This window comes from Squalius cephalus, assembly GCF_949319135.1.
Source record: "Squalius cephalus genome assembly, chromosome: 8".
NCBI lineage: Eukaryota > Metazoa > Chordata > Actinopteri > Cypriniformes > Leuciscidae > Squalius > Squalius cephalus.
The window spans coordinates 9,305,308-9,327,994 of NC_137129.1; the positions used below are offsets into that span (position 1 = coordinate 9,305,308).

The 22,687-nt window shown below is 37.5% G+C and overlaps 1 protein-coding gene across 1 annotated transcript in view; it reads right to left on the reverse strand.

Moving 5' to 3' along the window:
- gabbr2 (gamma-aminobutyric acid (GABA) B receptor, 2) overlaps positions 1-22,687 on the reverse strand; it is a 199,542-nt gene that overhangs the window by 88,233 nt on the left and 88,622 nt on the right. The gene's annotated exons all lie outside the window — the stretch shown is intronic.

A 22,687-nucleotide genomic window follows, 5' to 3' on the forward strand; every position in this document is an offset into this window, starting at 1 on the left:
AAAGGTCGGATTTTCATGATATGTCCCATTTAAAGCACTGGCAATTACAATCAAACTATTCTCAAGCAAAGTTTTTTTTTTCAAACTTTATTTTTTGAATATTAATAATTAACGACTAATGCTGCCTTCACATGCTTTTAGAAGTTTCCTACTTCCCACTTCTGAAGTCGTGATTGCGAGCGCTTTACTGTCAGAAAGAACAGGGACCATGGAGGACATCATGTTCATTCTTGCCTATTTCTGATGATATTTAGTCAATATCCAATGATCTGATTAGCTGACAACCATATAAACATATACCCACGCTATTGTAAACATGCATCGCACCATCTACAGCTTGCTGACAATACTGGAATTTTGATAAAATAAATGCTGTTTCTGCTGTGTAAAATATATACAATATGCATCAAATGGTTATTTATCTACATAAATATACATGACAGTAAAGGCAAGAGAAAGCAATGTAGATGTTGTGGGGAAAATGAATAGTCACTACCGCAATAGTTCTCTCCTACTTCCTAACCCACACTGAATAAGAGTAGATGTTCCTAACCAACACTGTTGGAACAGATTACATCACGTTATGTGTGAATAAAACCTTTCTATAAAGAATATGAATAAATCAACATTTGGTTAAATCCAACTGCAGTTTAAAAGACAATGTCTAGACACAAAAGGTTACAGATTAGCTAAATTTATTTAGAGTTCAAGAAAAACATGGAAAACTACTACTAATAATTTGAGCGCAATTTGAGTCTTAATTTACTGGGTTTTGATTTGATTTAAAAGCAAGTTTATTTGATTCAATAGTCAATTAGATTAAATTAAAAATAATTTGATTCAGTATATTAAATATATTTAAAATTAATTAATAGGATTCTTTCATTCCTTTAATGTATCTATCTTTACATAAAGTTGTCATGGTGATGAAGCAGCATTAGAACAATCTTATGAGCGAGAGAAAAAGTTTCTCCTCTGACTTTCAAACAAAATGCCTCTTGCTCCAGGCAAAATCATGCAACTCTGCACTGCTCACATACCCTGATACTAACAGCCACAGTAATAGAGCGAGTAGAAAAGTAGTGGAAAAATGAGAGGGTATCTTCAGGCATAAGTCATGGTGTTTTCCATGACCAGAATATCTTAAAAAAATGAACCAATACCATCATACTGTATCTCCAGGGAGGAACTATCAGCAAGTAAACGGGATCTCAGGGTCAAAGGAGGCCCAATTAGTTAAAGGGAGTTTTTAAAGCAGACACCAACTGGGGAGACTCAGGTTTTTACCCTCTGACCCTCCGACCGGAATAAACCGTCATCCTCACCATAGACCCAATCATCAATAACAGAGGACTCACAAACAAAGTGCTCCTCAGAGACCATGATGGATTCTTGCTTATTATTTACCGTTTTCATAATCTAAAACTATTCATTCTGTCCTGTGTTCCAACTATACATTGGTCTTAACGGTAACCCTTACTTACGGGAAACGGACATTAAACAAACCAAACAAAAGAAGAAAGACATTTCTAGAATATGACATTAGTGACAACAGTTAAAACTTTTGAATCATTAAGATTTTTGAAAGAAGTCCATTTTGCTCACCAAGGCTGCATTTGATCAAACAAGTACAGTAAAAACAGTAATACTGTTATTATTACAATTTAAAATAACTCTTCTATCTTAATATATTTTATATTATGCCGTGATGGCAAAGCTAAATTTTCAGCATCATTACTCCAGTGTTCAGTGTCACACGATCTTTCAGAAATCATTCTAATATGATGATTTGATGCTCAATTACACAATACTTGCCCCAAACTTTGAAATATTAGTGTATCATGGTATGCAGCCAAACGGTTTGCAACACTGATAAATATATATGAAATGTTAATCACCTCTATTGTTTCAATGTTCATTGACCTGGGCCTTGTCAATGAACTTGGTTAGCTAGAAGCAGGGCTTCAATGGGACATTAATAACACATGATTAGAGGGGTCGTCCAAGGTCCATTTCTATCCCAATATTTGCCATAATGAGGGCAGGTGGCTTTCCAAGGCGTCCTCTCACATAGACATGTAAGACAAAGTCAAACCGAAGAGGATAAATCCTCTTTACGTCATTACCGATCTGATATTTATGGTGGGGATATTCACACTGGGGAAGAGGTTTAATCAGCTGCTGAGGATCATGAAGTCCACACAAAGGATGCGTTTGATATTCAGTATTCAAGAGAGGCATTTGGCACTCGGCATGAAAGCTCAGCACGATCTGCTGCTCATGAGGAATGCTAGGCTGGTACACACACATACCCGGCTCATTAAAGCATAATATACACCCCAGACAGGGTAAGACTCGCCAATTGTGTTTCAAGAGTCTAATTCATAAAGGCATTTGGGAAATATCAGGCTTATTACCTGTTATTCCAGAGCTTGTTGTTATAAAATGAGACAAAAATATTCTATTTCAAATAAATGCTGTTCTTTTGAACTTTGTTCATCCTGAAAAAAAACGTATCAAGGTTTCCACAAAAGGTTCTTGAGAACCAAATGAGCATATTAGAATGATTTCTAAAGGATCATGTGACACTGAAGACTGGAGTAATGATGCTGAAAATTCAGCTTTGCATCACAGGAATAAATTCCATGAAATATTTTTTTGATAAAATCTTGCTGACCCCAAACTTTTGAACGGTGGTTATATACAGTATGTTAGGTATACAGTATGTCATGCATTTCTTAGTGTGGCAATGGCAACCACATTTACATGATGCCTACATAATGTAAGATATCACCAAAATTCCAGTTATATTGGAATATTCTATTCAAACACAGTCATGGAGCTGAGGAGCTCATGTGACTTCCACCAAATTAAAAATGGCAGTGCAAAACTCACAAGTCTTGAAACAATGCTGTCCGTTCAATTATGCTGCCAGTTGCATGAAAATCATCTGCTAAATTGCGAATAACAAGCTAATTAACTGACATGGAACTTATTGGTTTGACACTTAGTGTGTTATTGTGCACATCCATTATATTCATACAGTAGTACTGTAATGCAAATGTTCATCCCTGCCCAGAACCTTGCATCATGACCAGAAAATATTCATCTAATGAGCAACAAAAACATAATTACCCACATATTTGGAGGTTATTTACGCTGTTATTCACTGACACCTTTTGGTTTGACAATATAGTAAAACTATCAAAGTCGATGTGAGTCACTCTCATAATCAATCTCACGCTGGCATCTCTAGCAATGATAGTGGCCAATGATTATAAAAGCTCTCTCTCTCATAAGTAGCAGACTCAAAACACACACACTCTCACACAGAGAAAAACCCATTAGAAGGCACCATTGAAAAGATGCTTCTCCCTTTCCACCATCTGCAGCCATATCACCCCCTCCTGCCCAGCATGTGGACCCAATGATGATATGGCAATCGATTTTGTAAGGGAGCCGCCGCTTCATTCTCCACACCGCTGCGAGCGTTAGCGCCACATGAGTGACTCTGCTGAGTCTCACACCTGTACCTGCCCCCCTCCTCCCCTCTTCTCCTGCAGGAGCGACGGAGAGATAGAATAGAGGAGCGAGCGGCGCAGCTCTGCCAATGCACTACTAATTGAGGGCATTTAACCCCAATTACAGCAATCCATCCGGCAGGTTGTTTAGATGCCTGTCACAACAGAAATGACCAGCCTTCGCCCTGCATTTCGCCATCATTATTTCCCACAGACATCGTGCGCATGTGACGGGGCGAGAGGGCACGGCGCTTTTTATGTTGGTGAGAAACACAGCGCCATGTTCAAGAGCTTTCCATTCATCCATAATTCATTGCTGCATATCAATGCATAAAGGAACAAATATATCAGGATTAGAAAAGTGCTAGTTTTCTTGTACAAAAGGAGAGGGTACATGAGAGGCAAACAAATGTTTAAATTGTTTATGGTATATGAAATCTGTGGACTCGCCGGAAGCCTACTCTAAGTCAGAGACCGAATAAGGTTTTGATGATTCATTCTTAGTGAAATAAGCAATGCATTTCCCCAAATCACTGTCTCAATCGTGCCATGTTAATTCTCATAAAAGGCTGGAGATCAGATTTGGTTGGCAATGATATAAATAACCACAAGACTCTTTAACTAGCATTATCTGAGGTTACAGCTGGATGTATCAGGCAAGTGAGGTCAATATCACAATGTTTTGGATTTCCAGGGAGAGCTGCAGAAATGGAAATGGACAGAAACGCCCCACAAAATATCACACCGGAATTTGATTTGGAATTACAGGATTTCATTAGACCCAACACAGGTTTTGTCATGAATAATATAGAGCATTCTGGGGAATTAAGTGTCTTTCCTTCATAGTCCATGAAAAGTTAATTAATTTATGGTAGAATTTATAAAATACATAAAACATATTTAAATGTATAAATATCAATATACACTACCATTCGAAAGTTTGGGGAATGTAAGAGTTTTTAATGCATTTGAACATTATTACAATTTAAAATAACTGCTTTCTATTTTAATACATTTTCAAATGTAATTTATTCCTGTGATGGCAAAGCTGAATATTCAGTGCCACGTGATCCTTCAGAAATCATTCTAATATGATGATTTGCTGCTCAAGAAACATTTCTTATTATTATCAATGTTGAAAACAGTTGTGCTGCTTAACATTTTTGTGTAAACTGTTATTTCTACAGTTCTATTTAGGTGACAGTGAAGACAGTGATTCTAACTATACCCCATGTACCACATGTGTTGTGTGTGTAACATTTTCTAGGGTAATTCATGAAAACTAAACTTATAGAAGTATATGAGTTTTTGAATTCCATTCAAATGACAACCCTGCATCCTCAATTCAAATTCAATCCTAATTCAGAAATACAATTTTTATTTAAAAGGCATTCCAAATTGTTACAAAACTGTGCTGCCCGCCATGCGGCCCAAGACAAATAAAGCTGTCCAGGCCTCTTGGTGAATTCCTGTTAATTGGAATTAAGTCCAATCACTTTGTATCATTTCAAAGTCAAAGCATCCATGTCAGACTTGTAAACTGGTAACGTGATTTCTGGTAAAGAACTGGTAAACGTGATTTCACCAAGTGCAACATCTTTGTTGATCCTGTAATATTCCAATAAATCAATCAATCAGATTTGAGGGACAAGTTTACAGTGTAGTCAAGTGTAGACTTACAACCGAGGTTAAGTGCTTCTACATAAGTGTTATTCAACTATCATTTCCCTCTGATTTTAGGGGTAAGTTATGGGTTAGGATTAGGTTTAGAACAACGTTTTCTGACAGGGAATGTTGCAACAAAAATCCATCTTTTCATTCATCCTAAGGTTTATGTAGTATTTTTACACATCTAAATTGTGGCCCTGCCACCATTCCCGTTTTTCCATACTGTCAAAGTCAACAGAGCAAGTGCAAACTGTAATGGAGCAAAAAAGAAAATCTGCATCTGCAATACAACAGTTGGAGAGCGAGACAAAATGTTGAACAATGATTCACAGCAAGCAGAGTGAGGCATAAATATGCCGGGCTGGCCTAGCCTCCTCTCTCAGCAGGGCAATTCATCTGTGGCATTGTGTTTTCCCGTGCGTGTCTGGAATGGGTGATTTGACGAGCTGCAACATTAATCAATAGGGAGAGTTAGCTGTCACCAGTGCTCTTCTGGATGAAAAGGAAGGAGAGGGAGTATAAGCGTATGACCTGGTTAAACAGCCTGGGTTATTGATCATGTGACTCTGGTGTCCTTCAGACTCCCAAGTTTCCTGGAAGATGAGGATAGTGTTCCCCATGTGCGCAGAGAGAGGGGCTAAGGAGCCCGGGTTTCATCAGCTTATAGATCTGCTGCATGACCTGCAGGTCTTACGCTTTTGAATCCCATTATAATCACCTTTAGAGATGCACCACTCAACCGGCCATAAATCGGAACCGATCGGCTTTTAGTTTTATTTTGGCCGATCTCTATTCCAGGCTGTACTGTACCAGGCAGAACAAGCTCATTATTCACTATGCTCAAAATATAGGAAGAAAAATATTGAATTGGGGTTGGGGGTTTATATGAATGTATCTCTGAAGGGAACGACTGTCTTCAGAAAAGTTTTGATGGCGTTTTCTTTTCCTCTTACCTCCATGTAAAGTAGTGTTTTTAAGCACAGCGCTGTAAGAAAAGAAAACAAAAGAAACAGCTGCTTTTCAAAGAAATCGGTGCTGTTCCATAAGCGCCACCTACTGTCAGAGATTGAATTTGCTTTTTCATTCAGTCCATCTGCTGTTTTTGTTTTGTGCAGGTGTCTGTGCTAACAAATCTAAAGTTTTTTTACTTTAAATCTTGAAATTATTCAATTCAATTCAAAAACAGCTGCTCATGCATGTACAGTGTGTAGCATTTTTGTTTGGATCGTGGTTAAAATGCAGTGGTTGCCTCTAATTTTAACATAGGGTGAATTCAACAACCCTCTGAATTCACCCTATATGGTCTAGAAAGCAAAAGGAAACATTTCATGAGTTTGAATAATAAGCCGTAAGAAGCCACAAAGTTTTAAAAAAACATGATCAATCGCAATTGTTCTTCAAAGACTAACTTTCAGGATTAGCGCAAAGTGTATTCATGTTTTCTCTATTGATCATGCCAGTGGTTTTCAGCAGTTTATCAAATTACCTGTTATCAGAGAAATAGAAACACTGACCCATGAACAGATGTAAAAAATGAAAGCAGCGCACTCAAAGAGAGATGAATGATTGTGTTCCATCACACTCTCTATAACTCTCTCTATTTATAAATTGAGATTTGATAGCGTAACCCGAAATCTCACTGCGTTGCCGCTGCTGGCAGATCAGGCTGTATGAAAGATTAATGAGCAGATGCCGAACTGTAGAAACCATTATTATTCTTTTTCTTCTCCTCGTCACTCCTACCAACAGGGAGGGAGAGGATTACAATGCATGCGCTGCTATCTCTCTGTGCTGAGCAGGATATTTCCGAGCAAAAACCCTCCTGCAGCCCCTAACCCACCTATCGAAAGAGGGAGAAAAGAGAGAGTAATGTTTTCATCTCCATGTCTTACGGATCTGGCATATGAGACTAAAAATCTATTTATCAATGTTTATTTTCACCAGTTTCATTCTTGTCATTTATAATTTATGGTATTCCGTCTATAATGTTCCAGAAGGCAGCATCACATACATACCGGTGTTCCCAGAATGCATTGCGACAAACTCTGTACTCTGCCAACTAGTGTATGAATTTTAGAAAAGTAGTTGTATCAAATAAATCACCTAATGTTTTTTTCCCTTGGTATACAAAAGCAATTTTTACTGTATTTTCATGCTTTTTTCTTGAAAATAAAATGAGCTTGATTATAGTCTGTTATTTTGAATGTACTAAATTGCAACTTCATCATTACAAACTTTACAAGTGTACTATAAATGATTGTCAGTACAATTGGCAGTACACTTCAACCCGTCATTTTGAAAAAAAATATTGTAAAAAAAGCACTAAAGTTCAACTAATTGCATTTCATATAAATGTAAACTTGTGCAATTAAGTGTCCAAAAAACATTCCATTAATTTCACACCTAAGTATATTATTTTAAAGTATATTATTTTCATAAAAAGAACTTTTTTAAAAGTATGCTTAAGTATACATTTTCACAAGGTTTATTGTGCATTGTATACTGTATACTACAACGTATACAAAATTGGATGCACAAATGCAAAATAGTAGATGACAGAGAACAAAGTTAAATAAAATTCAAGTATCAATTAAAATAACTTAATTCAAATCTCAGTTTTACCTAGAATTGTGCAATATGTATATGCTAAATAGGATATCACATTCTTAGCTTAGCAACATGCTAGTACCAGCTACTATTGAAATCAAATGTGAGTCGTGTCTATTTGTATATTCGAGCACTATATGTATGACACATTGAGTTGAGCGTTCTATATCAGTTACTTATGAAGCTCTTTTTCAGTTAGGATGCTGTCTTAGAAGGCAGCTGCTTGTGTAGGCAGCAGGCAGCTCACTAGGTCTTGGAACTGAGCCTACAGTATGTGTTGTTCATATGGCCTATGCTGTAAATGGATTTCTCTTTTTCTCGTCCTCTCTCTCTTCATTCATTTGCCAAAGAAACATTAGAAGGCAGAAACAGGGGAATCTTCACTTGAGGCTATTTGGCTCAGTTTGCTTGAACGCCTGCTTTTCCCTAGTTCAATTAAATTGTTGATGAAGGCAGAATAAAGAAGGAATGAGTAAATACAACCAAACAGAAATGAATCCATAAAGCTTGAGCGCAGAAGCCTGATGATATTTTAAATTTGAAACAGAGGGGCATTGACAAGAGTATGAGTCAGTGTAACCAAGGTAAATTTCAAGGTAGGAAGAGAACGTGAAATCATGCTGGTTGAAATCAGATATTTCCTGGCTCAATTTGATCAGACAGGAAGAATCGTGGGCTCTTGAGCTCTCTTTTCTTCTTAGGTAGCACTGAAGTGTGCTAAGATTTTGCATTAGTGGGCAATAGAATATAATGCGTGCTTGAGAAGTTACAATGACTTGTCAAAGTCTCGGAGGCTCAGACAGTAATTGGTTATACATCCGTAGAAGAGCTCCCTTGAAATCAATATAACTGGCAGGCCCATTTCCTCCCTCCATTCAAAAAAAAAAAAAAAAAACAAAAACAAAAACTAATCCTCCATTTTCATTTCTAATGTCATGGAGATCGGGACTGCCCTTACGACACATTACACATTCCTCTTAGCTGTAGTAATTAAATTTACAGTCCATCAGTTGTGTCCTCACAGAAAGATGGAAAGATCTGTCTAGAGTTCATCTGGATGTGTCACAAGAGGCACCTAACCAAACTAGGTCTTGGATTCATTACAGTTTGACAAGCTTTGGACACAGGTATCTACTCTTTCATGTTTTAAAATGATTTTTGCAAAAATTGTATTTAAAATCTTTCATACCTCAGGAGACTTAATGAAAGTGTCAGTTACTGTAGGTTTCATTCAAGCATCATGTGTGTCTCAAATGTTCCACCTAAGGTTCCATCGAAAAAATAAAGAGAATTGTTGATATAATATAGTTCTATAAAATTAATTTTTATGTCATATAGGCTTGGAATAGGTGAGTAAATAAGGTAAAGTAATAATAACAAAAGTTTTATTTGATCTTTATTTAATCTCATTGCTGTCTATGAGAATCAATACCTACCTTTCCTGAAATGATTCTGAATTAAGAGAAGAATTAACATATAACTGTGAATGTGAATGTAGAAACATACAAATTGGATTTTGAAATCGATTGAACGGTCAAAGTGGCTCAAATCAAATAAAAAAATTGTGTAAATTTATAGATGGTAAAGGTGTCATGAACTGAGAAATCAAATTTCCTTGAGCTTTAGACTTATAAGAGGTCATCACACTATAAGAATATCCTGTAAGTTTCAGAGCTGAAAACTTCCTTGTTAGTCCAAAAACAGCTTTTATTAAAACCAAGCCCAGCGAACGTTGTGGAATGTGCCTATGTATGATGACATAGGTGAAAGTCCGCCTCTGCAGAAGAAAATAAACGCTCACTTCATCATTGCAACTTGGGCCCCGCCATTGGCATTAGTGAGATGCCAATGGCGGGGCCCAAGTTGCAATGATGAAGTGAGCGTTTATTTTCAAGTCCATATCGTAAAAGTCTGTTTGCAAAGCCTGCGCCGAAATTGCAACTGATTTACCATGTGGACTTGACAGTAATGTGACAACATGTAACTAACTTTCTTCATTCTAATGCCTGGTCTGTGACCAGTGATTTGTGATATGTAATGATTCATGTATAGTCAGATGTTCTTTGTCTATGTGTCAGTAAATCAAATCAGTGACTAAATGGTCAACTTCACATTGTTTCTCTTAGTAGGATGAAAATAATCTGTTATCTAAACTGTGATTAAATTTTATATAGAAAGCAATAAAAGAATGCTCCCTTTACAATCACTGGAGCTGTCAATAAAACAGCGCAAGTTTATCAGTCAAGTCCATATCGTAAAAGTCTGGTTGCAAAGCCTGCGCCGAAATTGCAACTGATTTACCATATGGACTTGACAGTAATGTGACAACATGTAACTAACTTTCTTCATTCTAATGCCTGGTCTGTGACCAGTGATTTGTGATATGTAATGATTCATGTATAGTCAGATGTTCTTTGTCTATGTGTCAGTAAATCAAATCAGTGACTAAATGGTCAACTTCACATTGTTTCTCTTAGTAGGATGAAAATAATCTGTTATCTAAACTGTGATTAAATTTTATATAGAAAGCAATAAAAGAATGCTCCCTTTATAATCACTGGAGCTGTCAATAAAACAGCGCAAGTTTATCAGTGCCTCTCGCCAAAACTTTATAATCAACTAATCTCTTATTTTGCAATGTGTTTGCACTGTTAGTTATGATAAAAGCATTCGTTAGTGTGCAGAAATCGAGTTGCAATGAAGAGATCACTGCATTCATGCACTCAACATGTCTGTGATCGGCTACAATGATCATCACTGCAGCCTTTCATGCCAGGATCTAAATACAATGCTATAGATCTAATTACTGTATAATGCTACAATGCAAAGCTGTTAGCCAATCACAGCAGTGGGCGTTTACACTGAAGTCTCACAGCAGACACGCCCCTTAAAACAGAGCATTCAAATTAGCGGGCTAAATTAAGGACAGGAAAAATTCCTTTTATTTCTAAATTATGACAATGTTTGATGTAAAAATCATACTAACATTATAAGTGCACCCCAGGAAACATTATAAAACAATAAAACAATGCAGTTCATGGCCCCTTTTAATGTGACTCATCAAGGAAACATCATTTGATTTCACATTCTCTGCCATTTTAATTACTGATATATTTATTTATGTATTTATTTTTGTACTATATATACTGAAATATAATAATTTCAGAAATATTTTTAACAAGTCATGAGTGGTCATTTTCCCTCAGTAAAAAGCATCAAATGACTCCTTTACACTGTATTATACTATTCCTTGTAGTCAGAGAATAAGAATTAAGTGTTTTAGCCATATTATATAGGGCAGTGGGCCAGTATTCTCACTCCAAAAACCACAAATATATTCTGTCGATAAAGCAAATACGTTTTTAAGCGGTCCTGTCAAGAAAACAAACATCCTGACAACAAACACTCCGTCAATCAACAGCTGTGTTTTACACACTCGCGCTTCACTGCTGGGTCACGATTCATACAGAAGAATATCAGGAAATCAATAAACAAGTGAGCAAATGAGGAAGTCCTTATCTCGATGGGACAGCTGGGTTGTGCTGATGTATTCTGCAGTACTAACTAGGCATACATAACACAGACACACACACATCTGTCACAGTGAGTTTTTCGACGAAAATAGACATTACTACATGCTTATGAAATATAGAAAACATTCTGGGGTTTAATTACTAAAAAAAAAATACATGACATTACAAACTGGTACTGTGGTGTAAAATGACTCACACGTGCTAGATTTCAGTCATACCACACACTCCAATAGTACTCGAGCATAAAAACCTGTACTAGTTTGGAAATTCCAACGTCAACAGGCTTTTAAACGTTGACCAGGGAAAAAAAATGAAAAAAATCTACACATTACTAATCAGCTTTGGTGGAGACAGCTTCAAAGGAAATGCCATGCCAAAATCCTTGTGAGCAGCAGCTTCCACATGAATAATGTATGAATTTAATATCTAACCCAGGCACTTATGTTGCCTTCACTTCTCAGCCACGTGCTCAGGCCTCGGCGCCGTGGATTATGCCGGTTGGATTATTACAGCGCGACGGAGGTCTGCGTTTGGGTTACGTGTCACTCAGCGTGCAGACAGATGCTTAACCTGAGCCCCGATGTGAAACGCACATATGCTTGCTTGCTCATACGAAGGTGATGCTCAGAGTCAAAGAATGCTCGATAATTAATTCAATAAATGTTCCTTTTCCCATGTGCTTGTGTTTATAATTACATTAATATATAGACTTGTGGTGTCACTGTTAGCAACAAGAGTTGCCCTTTCAGGGTGTTTTGTTTTGCATACAGAAGTGAGAGCGTGAGGATCTGTGGAGGGGATGTGATACCACTAACTGTTTCTGACACATGATCTTTACACTTTACCAATGAGAGTGTACACATCATCCATATGCTCTAATGGAAACACTAAAAGTCATTGTGCTTCCATTGTATGTCCAAATATGTTCAAACAGCTTAATTTTGCATTTATGACAATCATGCAATTTTTTTTTGCTTTACTTAGGGGTCAACAATGGTGGTCCAGTCTCACTTGGTACCCTAGACAAGATAAAACATAATCAAAGGGGGGGAAAGTTAGTACTATTTTACTAGGGGAAAAATAACTACTACTTAGCTATTGCATATATGTTGAACAGATTTAATATTATAATAATAATAATAATAAATTGAAGTGACATCAGAGATGATCAAAAGATGATGGAAGAATACTTTGTTTAAAGCAAATGAAAGTGAGATCTGCAGCTTCAACAAGCACCTTTGTTATCTACAATAAGACAGCAACTTAAAATGTAAAGAATTAAGAATAATTATTTTCAAAGTAAGCTTTCTTTGGAAGTTGCATTTATCGTCACCATGAAATCAAAATGGACTTTCTTTTTTTTTTTAATGGAATTTTGCAGTGTTTATTATAAATGATTTATCTGTTCACACAATTATTATTATTTTAATTTGTATGCCCTTACAATCATTAAACAAAAAGTTTACTTCTCTTTCCCCTCACAACATTATCTCTTCTCTGATAAAGTATGTACTGGCACAAGGGCTAGAAAATAATTCCATTCCTCCAGCAACCTGTCACTCACATGTGATAACAGCAATTAGCAAACGACAACAACTAAACAATCCAATCAATTCGCAGTACACAAAATCAAGTCCCACCCTACACATTTCCTGTTTGAGAAGCCATTTCACTCGGATATACATCTCAATAGAGAAGAAAAGTTGAATCTCAACTTCCGTTTCCTGTCGACTTTAAACATTATTTTCAAAATAAGCTTTTTTTTAAGTTACCATTTAAAATCCACTTAACTGAAAAACCAGACACTTCTGGTGACACATCTAACAAATCAACGTAAGTAAAACAATCAGACACTGGGAATGTGAGGTTGGCCATCTAAATGATCTTCACGATTCGCATTAGTGATGTAACCTAACACAGTGCCCGGCGGCAGAGCGTTGCTACTGACAGGCTGAGTAATTATGTAAGACCTGCTGCATGGTTGAGTGAGGGGCTCTGGAGAGCTTTATTTTAGGAGATGATGACGGGAATTTGCATGGCTGCTGAGGCAGTGAGCACAAGCTGAAAAGGGCGGAGAGAAGCTGATGAGGTTCACTGCAGGGATCGTGAAAGCGTTTTCTATGAAATATTCAACAATGAATCATGAGAGATAGTGAAACCTCCACCCACTTCGCCATCGTACCTCCCAGCCAGCTAAAAATGAGCACTAAAGGAGTGTGTTAGCAAAATGGTGCACGGCTGGCTGCGCTTGATTGAACACACCTGAAGCCACATCATCACCGTTGCTCTACATTTCCATCAAAGCGCTCCAAAAAGGAAGGGGATTTTGTGTATTGATCAATGTGCCTCTTGTTTTCAAGAAGATAGTGGCTGTGTCCAACTCTCTGTGTTTGAAATCACCCATATACACTCATTCACTATTCCCTACATTACTCCACTAATATAGCCCACTTGAAGGAGTGAAAACAAGTGAGTGAATTCGGACACTGCTTTTGTATAGTTTGTGCTTGCGGTTTAATAATCATTTGAAAGTTAACAAACTGGCAGCTCCAGTAGTAATGAAAACGTTTATCTCGAACTCTGTCATGGAAACAAGCACTTATAAACCTTAATTAAACAAATGAATAATCAATTAAAAAGGAATTTATACCTGTATGATATTATGCTTTAGCCACATTGGAGCAGCTGTTTGGGAAATGATGGATGAGTGATTCAGCGGCGGGCGCCATATTCTGGTGAGATGCGGGAATTCATTCGGCACGACTGTCACAGTGCATTATGGGTATTCTCTAGCCGTTGAGCGTACGTCGGTTGCTATTGCGGTGCATTGTGGGATTGAATAATGTGCACTCGATAACGTCTACTATGGTTTCGCACACCACTACAAATGGCTCTCCCCTCAAAAAGTGCCCTATTTAGGGGTATGGGGGACGATTTCGGACACAGTCGTGTTTTCAAAGTACGTAGTAAATTCAGTAAAGAACTGCAGCATCAATACATTCCTGGTGTCTGCTGATTTGATCCAGTCGCAGAATCAAATCACCCTTGTACCCCTAAATGTAACTGTTTGAAATGACTTAGCAATAGCATTTTAGATTATCCATTTGTAGCAACACGCGTCTCTACCTACCTACCTCGTCACAGACACATATTTCCAATGAGCCTGTGGGGGGGATTGATTCTTGCACGTCACTAGACATACTACATCTAACATATTGGCATGATCCTTTGACCTGTGTTTTCTTTAGCCAATGCCAACTGTGAAAATTCACATGTTAAACAAGTACCAAATAAAAGGAAGATGCACAAACTCCAAAAATATACTGCAGAAGTAATAGGCTATGAGTTAAAGTATACATGTATGTAAGCTTGCTATTCTGAATATAGAGCCCACCTAAACTACATTTCAGCCACATTAGTTACTTCTGTTAAATCTTGTGTTCCACCACATACACTACGGGTTTAGCCTTGGCAACTACTATTGACATTTTTTGATAGCTTTAAGATAAAGCTTTGAGAGCCTGATAACAGAGAAGCCCACTGCCCATCCAGCCTAATCAATGTTGACGCTTTGAATCTGGGTGGAAAGGCGACTGATATCAAAGCTGTAGACGTTCACACAGTGTCAGCCAACAGACCAGATACTTCATGTGTGATGTTCTGGTAACTGCATTTCATTAAAAAGACTGAGGACATGGATGACATTATAACATAGTGGAAATACCAAAACATTTATCTCCAGGCAACAGGCTAAGCCACTTCTCAGTGTTTCTATTGTCTTTGTGAGAAAACAGTTGTTATTAACAAGATTATGTTATGACTTGCACAGTGTGGCGAACAGGACGAGGCCGAGGGCCGTGAGAGAACGGCACGAGGCCGGTGGCGTGATTGATGATGAGCGACACCTGGGGGACGCACCAGTCTCGTATCTCTCACGGAGGAGCGACAACAGTGAAAGAAGAGAGAGGACCAGGTCTGGACTATTTATGTTTTGTTTATATGCGGCGGCTGTTGTCCGTGAGGGGCTGCCGCCTTTGTTTTGTTTTTTTCACATGATTAAAGTGTGTTTGAATGTTTGCCGGTTTCCGCCTCCTTCTTCCCATAACAACATACCTTTTCTACACATAGCAACTAAATTGTACTTAATTTTTTTTACTAATTTTCTTCTCATTGGTCCAGAAATATAGTCAACTCGTTGGCTGACTAGTGTTTGCCTTGTGTAAATGACTCACATTGTGCAGCAACAGAAGTCTTTGCAGTTTCCCTGTTCATACATCACAATATATTAAGAAAGAAAATGTTCTATGTTCTAAAGAATTTTTCAAATCCAGGTCTAAAAATACACATCAGGTACAGCATGATAGTGAATTGCCTATTTATAAAAAAAATTGTTTATTTGGCTAAAGATTAGCCATAATTTATTGCAGCTCTGCAAATAAATTCAGCTCTGCCATCACAGGAATAAATTGCATTTAAAGATATTAAATGGAAAACAGCTACTTGCTCAATATTACTGTTTATACTGCATTTTTTGATCTTAAAAAAATCTTACTGACCCCAAACCTTTGAATGACAGTGGTCATAGATATAATTAGATGGATAGAATAGAATAGGTAGAAAGGCGGCAGATAGAATTTTCTTATTTTTGAAATTCAAATGATTTACATATGCCCAAATGATTCAATTACACACCATGACACAACTTACCCCAATTTTTTTTTAAAGTCATTTAACTGATCCATGAAATTTCAACACAGATACAACACAGCAACTAACGGAATAACTAATTAACGAATTGGTGCAACACCGTAAGATGTGAGAGAGATATGGCACGAAAGAGAAAATAAAGAGAGATAAATAAGAGGAATTCTAGCATAGGAGATGAAAAACTTGTCGTCAAGGATTCTCCCCACATAAAGCATTTTATTTTCCTGCAGCCGCTGTGACTGCGGCCCCTACAGAATTGATCACGCTGATCTGAATCTGCAGACACATTGTGATTAGGTTTTGCAGGGTTATCGACTTTGTGTTAAACTCTGGGCCATCACACAAACTCCTAGCATACGTCTCCCTCCCTCACTACTTCACCATTTATTTCCTTACTTTTATCAATATCTCTTGTTCTAGTCATTTCTCTGTCCTCATCACCCTCAATCTGTCCATCATTCCCTTCAGACACAAAAGGAAAAATCAAGGATTAAGTGGATACTTAAGTATATACATATTTCCCCCAGATAACATTTCAATGCAAATAATAAAGTTAGAATTGAATACATAATAGTGGTTACAGAAGCTACACTCTATTAAAAAGTAGATAACTGCATACCACAAAAATCACATATAATTTCTAATCACAAACAATGAGAGTTTTTGAATAAATAAATACTGATTAGGATGACAGCATTACATTTTAATAATACACTATTTTCTGTAAAATCTGTCAACTTCTGCCGAAAATCTGCAGAATGGCTCTGATTTTCATCAACTATCGTCAACTCTTCCAGACAGCAAATTGGGACAAAAAATCTGGTCAAAAGTTGTGTAGTGTGAATTTAGCCATTCATGTTAACAAGTTATTCTACTATTATAGTCACATTTTTGTCTCCGTGTCTGTAGGCCTGGCTGTAAGTGTTCACATATGGTGAACTGCCATTATAGAAAACATGGTAAACTGATGGTAAACTGATCCTCTCATTTTGACACTAGATTAAAACAATGAAGTGAGGCCCCTCGTTTCACTTCATAAATATTGGGGGCCTCCTGTCCACTTCTTAAAACAACAGACTGGAAAAAGATAATACATACTTGTGACATGTATTGAATGTACTGACCATACATGTATACAGCATGAATACGAAGCAAGACATTACAGTTGCTCTGCAGACCAACTCGACTTAATATCTCTAAAAATAAAGTCTATCTTCTGCCATCAAAACCCCAAGACTTTGAGTGTGATTTTTCTCAAAGGCAGCAGAAGCCACAACAATATTCAAATTATGTTCAATGTCTGACAAAAAACAGTTAACATAAGATATGCAAGTAACAAATATGATATTTAACCACTCAAATCTCATGCATTTCAGAGTCAATCATGTAAAAAGCTGTTTTAGTTTTTGTCAGTGTATCTGTCTGTCACAGTTTCATAAGTGTCCTGGTTCTTTCAACAGCTCTTCCCTAAGCATTCACACCTCTTACGAAAGCGCTCAAAGACAAACGGCACAGTCTATGGCTGGATAAAAGATGTTATCATCTTCCTGCACTACCAGATGGCTACATTACCCCAAACCCAACTTCATCTAGATACTTCAGTCCTTCAAGTACCCATATGTGGCACAGCATCCCCAGAGGCACTGGGACCCATCTTGAGAGCAGCGGTACAAGCTTACATTGCAAAGAGGATTGAATGGAGTATTCTAGTAGGACTAGCTATTGTATTCAGGCAATAGTTCTAACTACTTCTCCATGTTTTCTAGCGTATATGTCTTTCCAAGCTAGGGGCATTTTCACTCTCTTGCATTCTGTCCCTCAGTAGGAGGCGTGTTCCTCCTATACGCCACACTGAGTGATGAAACACCAGGTGATGGTGGATGAAGTCTAAACTTCATTCCCTTGGGCATTGCAATGAGAAACATTAAGAGCCACACTTGTTCATTCACTATACGCTTGTGTCAAACTCTACACACCACTTGTCAAACCAGTGGGACTCCTGCTGATGACCATTTCGCTGAAAGATCGCTTGATGGGAGTTGTTTTGAATGGAATGAGGTACAATAGCTTGTTTAACATGCACTGGGAAAAACTGTGGATGTGTATATATATATATATATGAAGAGTTCAGATGCAATAGCCTCTAAGTGTCATCTGAAATTTTCTTCTAGAATAATCATTTTTATCAAGCTTGTATATTTAAGTTCAATAATTTCACCTATTACCTATTAATTGTCATTTAAGTGAAATTACTTAACTTAAATATACAAGCTTTATAAAAATGATCATTCTAGAAGAAAATTTCAGATGGCATTTAGAGGCTTTTGCATCTGAACTCTTCATATATACAGTATATATGCTTTATTTTTGGTAGTGTATTCGACCAAAGCCTCGTTCAGCGCGTACAGCCATTTTAAACACATTATTGCTCATTACTTTCTCAATTTTTGCTCTGCCAAAGCAAAGTAGTTTTTAATAGTATGCATCAGTCAGTTCATGGATAAATCAGCGATTTTGAATGAATCTGATGAATTAATGATTCAGTGACTCACTTCGTGAATGAATCAGGTTTTTGAACTAATAGACTTAATAAATGACTCACTCATAAAAAACCAGTCAATAGGCATCTAAAGGTATATTGACGTAACTTGCAGAAACATTCATTAAAAAAACACTAACAGTCTAGAATGCACAAACACAGACAAACATAGACTATATGCATAAATATATATTACATATATATATATATCACTTTTTTATAATATTATGCCAATATCAAGGTATTTTGCCACAATCGTGCAGCCCAAGCTCTTGTACTGTGTGAGTCTGTTGATGTCAGAACTGAGTACCTTTTCTACAAAACAATGAAATGTCCTCTTTTAAGGTCACGATGAGGGGAAAACCACAATTGACAGAGGAAATACCACTGTGCAAAGAGCATGTCAGTAAAAGACAGACTTCATTAGGACTACAACCCCCATTCTGTCTCCAGAGCTTATGGCCCAGTTGCTTCAGCAGCTCCCTATTCAACAGAGCCTCAGCCTGCCATCTGAAGACGCCGTGGTGTGCCAAGCTTCTTGAAATATCTCCTCACCAGGGAAATGACTCTGCCTGTCAACCTGAGAAACCAATGTTCCCCCCAAGCCCAGACACATTCTCGAAATAGTCTAGCTTTCTTCAGAAGAAGAAAAAGAGTGTTTTCTGTGATTCTGCTTGGCATGAAAGTTTAGCCCTGTGGCAGACACAATGGGCATAAGCAACGGTGTGTGGCGACAAAAGACAAGTTGAAAATCATTTATAAAAGACTTTGAAGTCTGGGACGTTTCTATCCACAGCTGTTTGCACTTATCAATTTATATTATTTAATGGAGTTAAATTGAAGTTAAATTAAGTTGTATTAAGTATTATTTAAAGTGCCTGTTTCCTTTCATGCAGTGTTACATCGCTGTTTGTGAATGTAAAAGTTTTGCAAAGTTTCAAAGATCACGATAAATAGCCTGAAATGAGTCGTCATTAATTCCAGTCTTACTTCCTGTATGAACCTACATAGGTTTGTAACAAATTTGCATAATGCCAGCCAATGGTCTTCATCGAACAACGTCTGTTTTGACCTGCCCTTAGAGAGTCTTTATTCTTTATCGAACGGTTTCAGACACTGCGAGAAAAGAGATGAAGTTACAATGTATATTATGAGAAATTTAAAGTGTTCTCCCTTGGATGCGTGTAACTCTATTGAAGGAGACCTTTAAAACAAAATTAGGAACCTTTAAAATAGCATTATAGGGGCACTTTAATGGACCTGGACCTATTTTTAATTCAACAAAGATTAATGAATACTGTAAGAAAAGTATCGCACATTTTAAGTTAATGATAGTTAAAGGGATAGTTCACCCATTTAAATTTTGTCATCATTTACTCACCCTCAAGTTGTTCCAAACCTGTATGAGTTTCATTCTTCAGTTGAACACAAAAGAAGATATTTTGAAGAATGTTGGTAACCAGACAGTTAAGGGTGGCCATTGACTTCTATTGTATTTTCTTTCCTACTATGGAAGTCAATGGATACCATCAACTGTCTGAATACCAAAATTCTTTAAAATATCTTCTTTTGTGTTCAACAGAAGAACAAAACTCATACAGGTTTAGAATAACTTGAGGATAGGTAAATGATTTACATCCGGATTTCCGCCCTTCAAAAATTAGGCCAATTCCCGGCGTTCTCTAGACACCGGATTGAAGCGAGTGATGTGTTTAAGATGATGGGCTAAGAGTGGACACAAGCACTCTTGTGTGTGTTTTTCAAGGGGGAATGGTGAGGGGTGAAGTGTGCTCAGAGAGATGGCATATCTTGGAGGCCGACACCTAGCCCAGCTGAGGCAGACACCTGCATTTCCTCATCCGTGGGGCTCATCGGCGATCGGTGATTACGTCGAATTAGCCCGCTTCGCTGCTGACGTGACCGGGCTGCCAATGGATCCTGTTGTCCTATCAGGGTATCAGAGCTCATCTGTGGCACACTGGCGCCAAGGACTCTCAATGTGAGACGCGCCATCAGGCTCCTACTCCAGCGCACATCTGTCTATAACAGCCTGTTTGTTTTAGACAGTCTGGAATTAAAGGACATTGAATACAATGGTTTTTGCCCTGTGGATTCAGAGCCTGTGAGATTGTCCTCCAGCTGTGATATAAGTTTGAGGTTTCCAGCTGAACAGTAACCATCATTCAAAACCTAATCACGCCTCAGATAATCTTCTTTCCAACCCTCATCAATTGTCTGTTCCCCCACCTCTCTTGTTATTTGCTCACAGGGCACAGAGGGCATAAGCAGTCACCTATAGACATCACTTCCTCTCTCATGCGTATGGCACGGTCATAATAGAGCGATATGAAGGGATTGTTTGGCTCAGGACAAGGAGCATAGTTGAGTGAAGAACACAAAATAGAAATGAATTAACCCGAGTTTGCTCAGTCAATAATGACTTCTCAATTTCCCCTCCAACGGTACTGTACATATCAAAGGCCGGCAACATGTGCTGCGGGGTTGTGAGCCATTCAGAATTGAATAAAAAATGTCTTTTGAATTCCTGAATTTGAATTGAGGTAGCAAATGGGATGGATAAATGTCCCAATTCAAATACAATTAAAATAAACTGAAATTCACATTCATGCAACTGTCATTTTAAGTGAGACACTGAATTCAAGATCAACAAACACTAAATCAAGATAGAAAAGTAAAAGTAGCAGATCTGCCATTGCATGGAAAGTTTAGAACAAGAACCATAACAAAAATGATGGAGAATGATATGCTGCTTTGTTTATTGTTTTGCATCCCTCTTTTCGCACTCTTCTTCGACTACTTCACAGTACATCACAACTGAGCGTATTGCCACCTAATGGACTCTTCTGGCTCAACATGTGCTGTTGTACGCGTACCATCTGCATGGACACAAAAACTGGGCTCGGACCCACCTGATGACGAAAATTATGCAGACAGTGCTCAGACCGTCGCCGTACGTGGACGGCCAAAGTATAATTTGGGCTTTACCTTTCCTCCAATGATTTTTAGTTTAATTTTTCACAGAAGGGTCTCAGATAGAATCAGAAATCAGCCTATCTGAACAAGTGAGTCTTTATTACAGTATTCAAGCTTCAAAGCGGCAATGGACTTTGAGCTGCTTTTTTCATTTGCCCAGACCTTAGGGGGCAGGCGCTCTCAAGTTCACAGAGAAAACGTAAATATTTAAAATCCCATCACCCTTCATCTGGAGCAAGACATGGCCTAGGTCAGAGGTGTGTCCATGCTGAGAAATCGCCCTTCACGTGAACGCCGTGAGGTCTGAATGGGTTGCGTTTCGCTTTACCCCTCCAGAGACGATTGTATATAGAGGGGAAGTGATTAAAAGATTATTAGATTAACTGCACAAGAGTCGACCCTGTACATCAAATTAAGAGAGCTTAATGTATTTCAGCCTTCGTGTCTACACTGTGTGAAATTGGCATTTGGATCTGCCAGCATCAAACACATGTATATTTGTTATGCTGTAATGTAATAATTTATTTAGCAATAAAAGTCCAGAGTGCTATATAGTAAGTGTTAATGACCCGTATTGTTTCCCAACAATAAATGTAGCAATCACATATTAAGAATATGCAAGAACATTAATAACAATTTCAGAGTAAGGGTAATTGACATTGTCTCCTAAATTTGTCTGGATCTATTAATTTATTAAAAAATACATTACAAATGCAATTCATAAATAATGAATAGAATAGACCACTTCTTTGATGAATATGTTTTCTTTTAACTTTTAATATTTTATTATTATATACTATTGATCTTTTTATTTTTATATATTTCTTTTACTTGTTGGTTTGATGGCTACATCAAACCATCATGACACCACATGACATTTAAATAAAAATACATACATTTGAATACATTAAATCAAAACCAGAGTGTATTTCTAAGAACTTGGCATGTGTAGATTTTTCCTTGTATTTTATTTTGGACACTTTGTCTTGATATTGACCCATCAACCACCGAAAAACTCATTGGCGAGGCGTGTTGGCCCTGAACGTAGCCAAACATCTTGTCATTAAAATGAAATGGCCATCCAGGGGCCCTTGAACTTGACCCTTAGTAGCACCAAC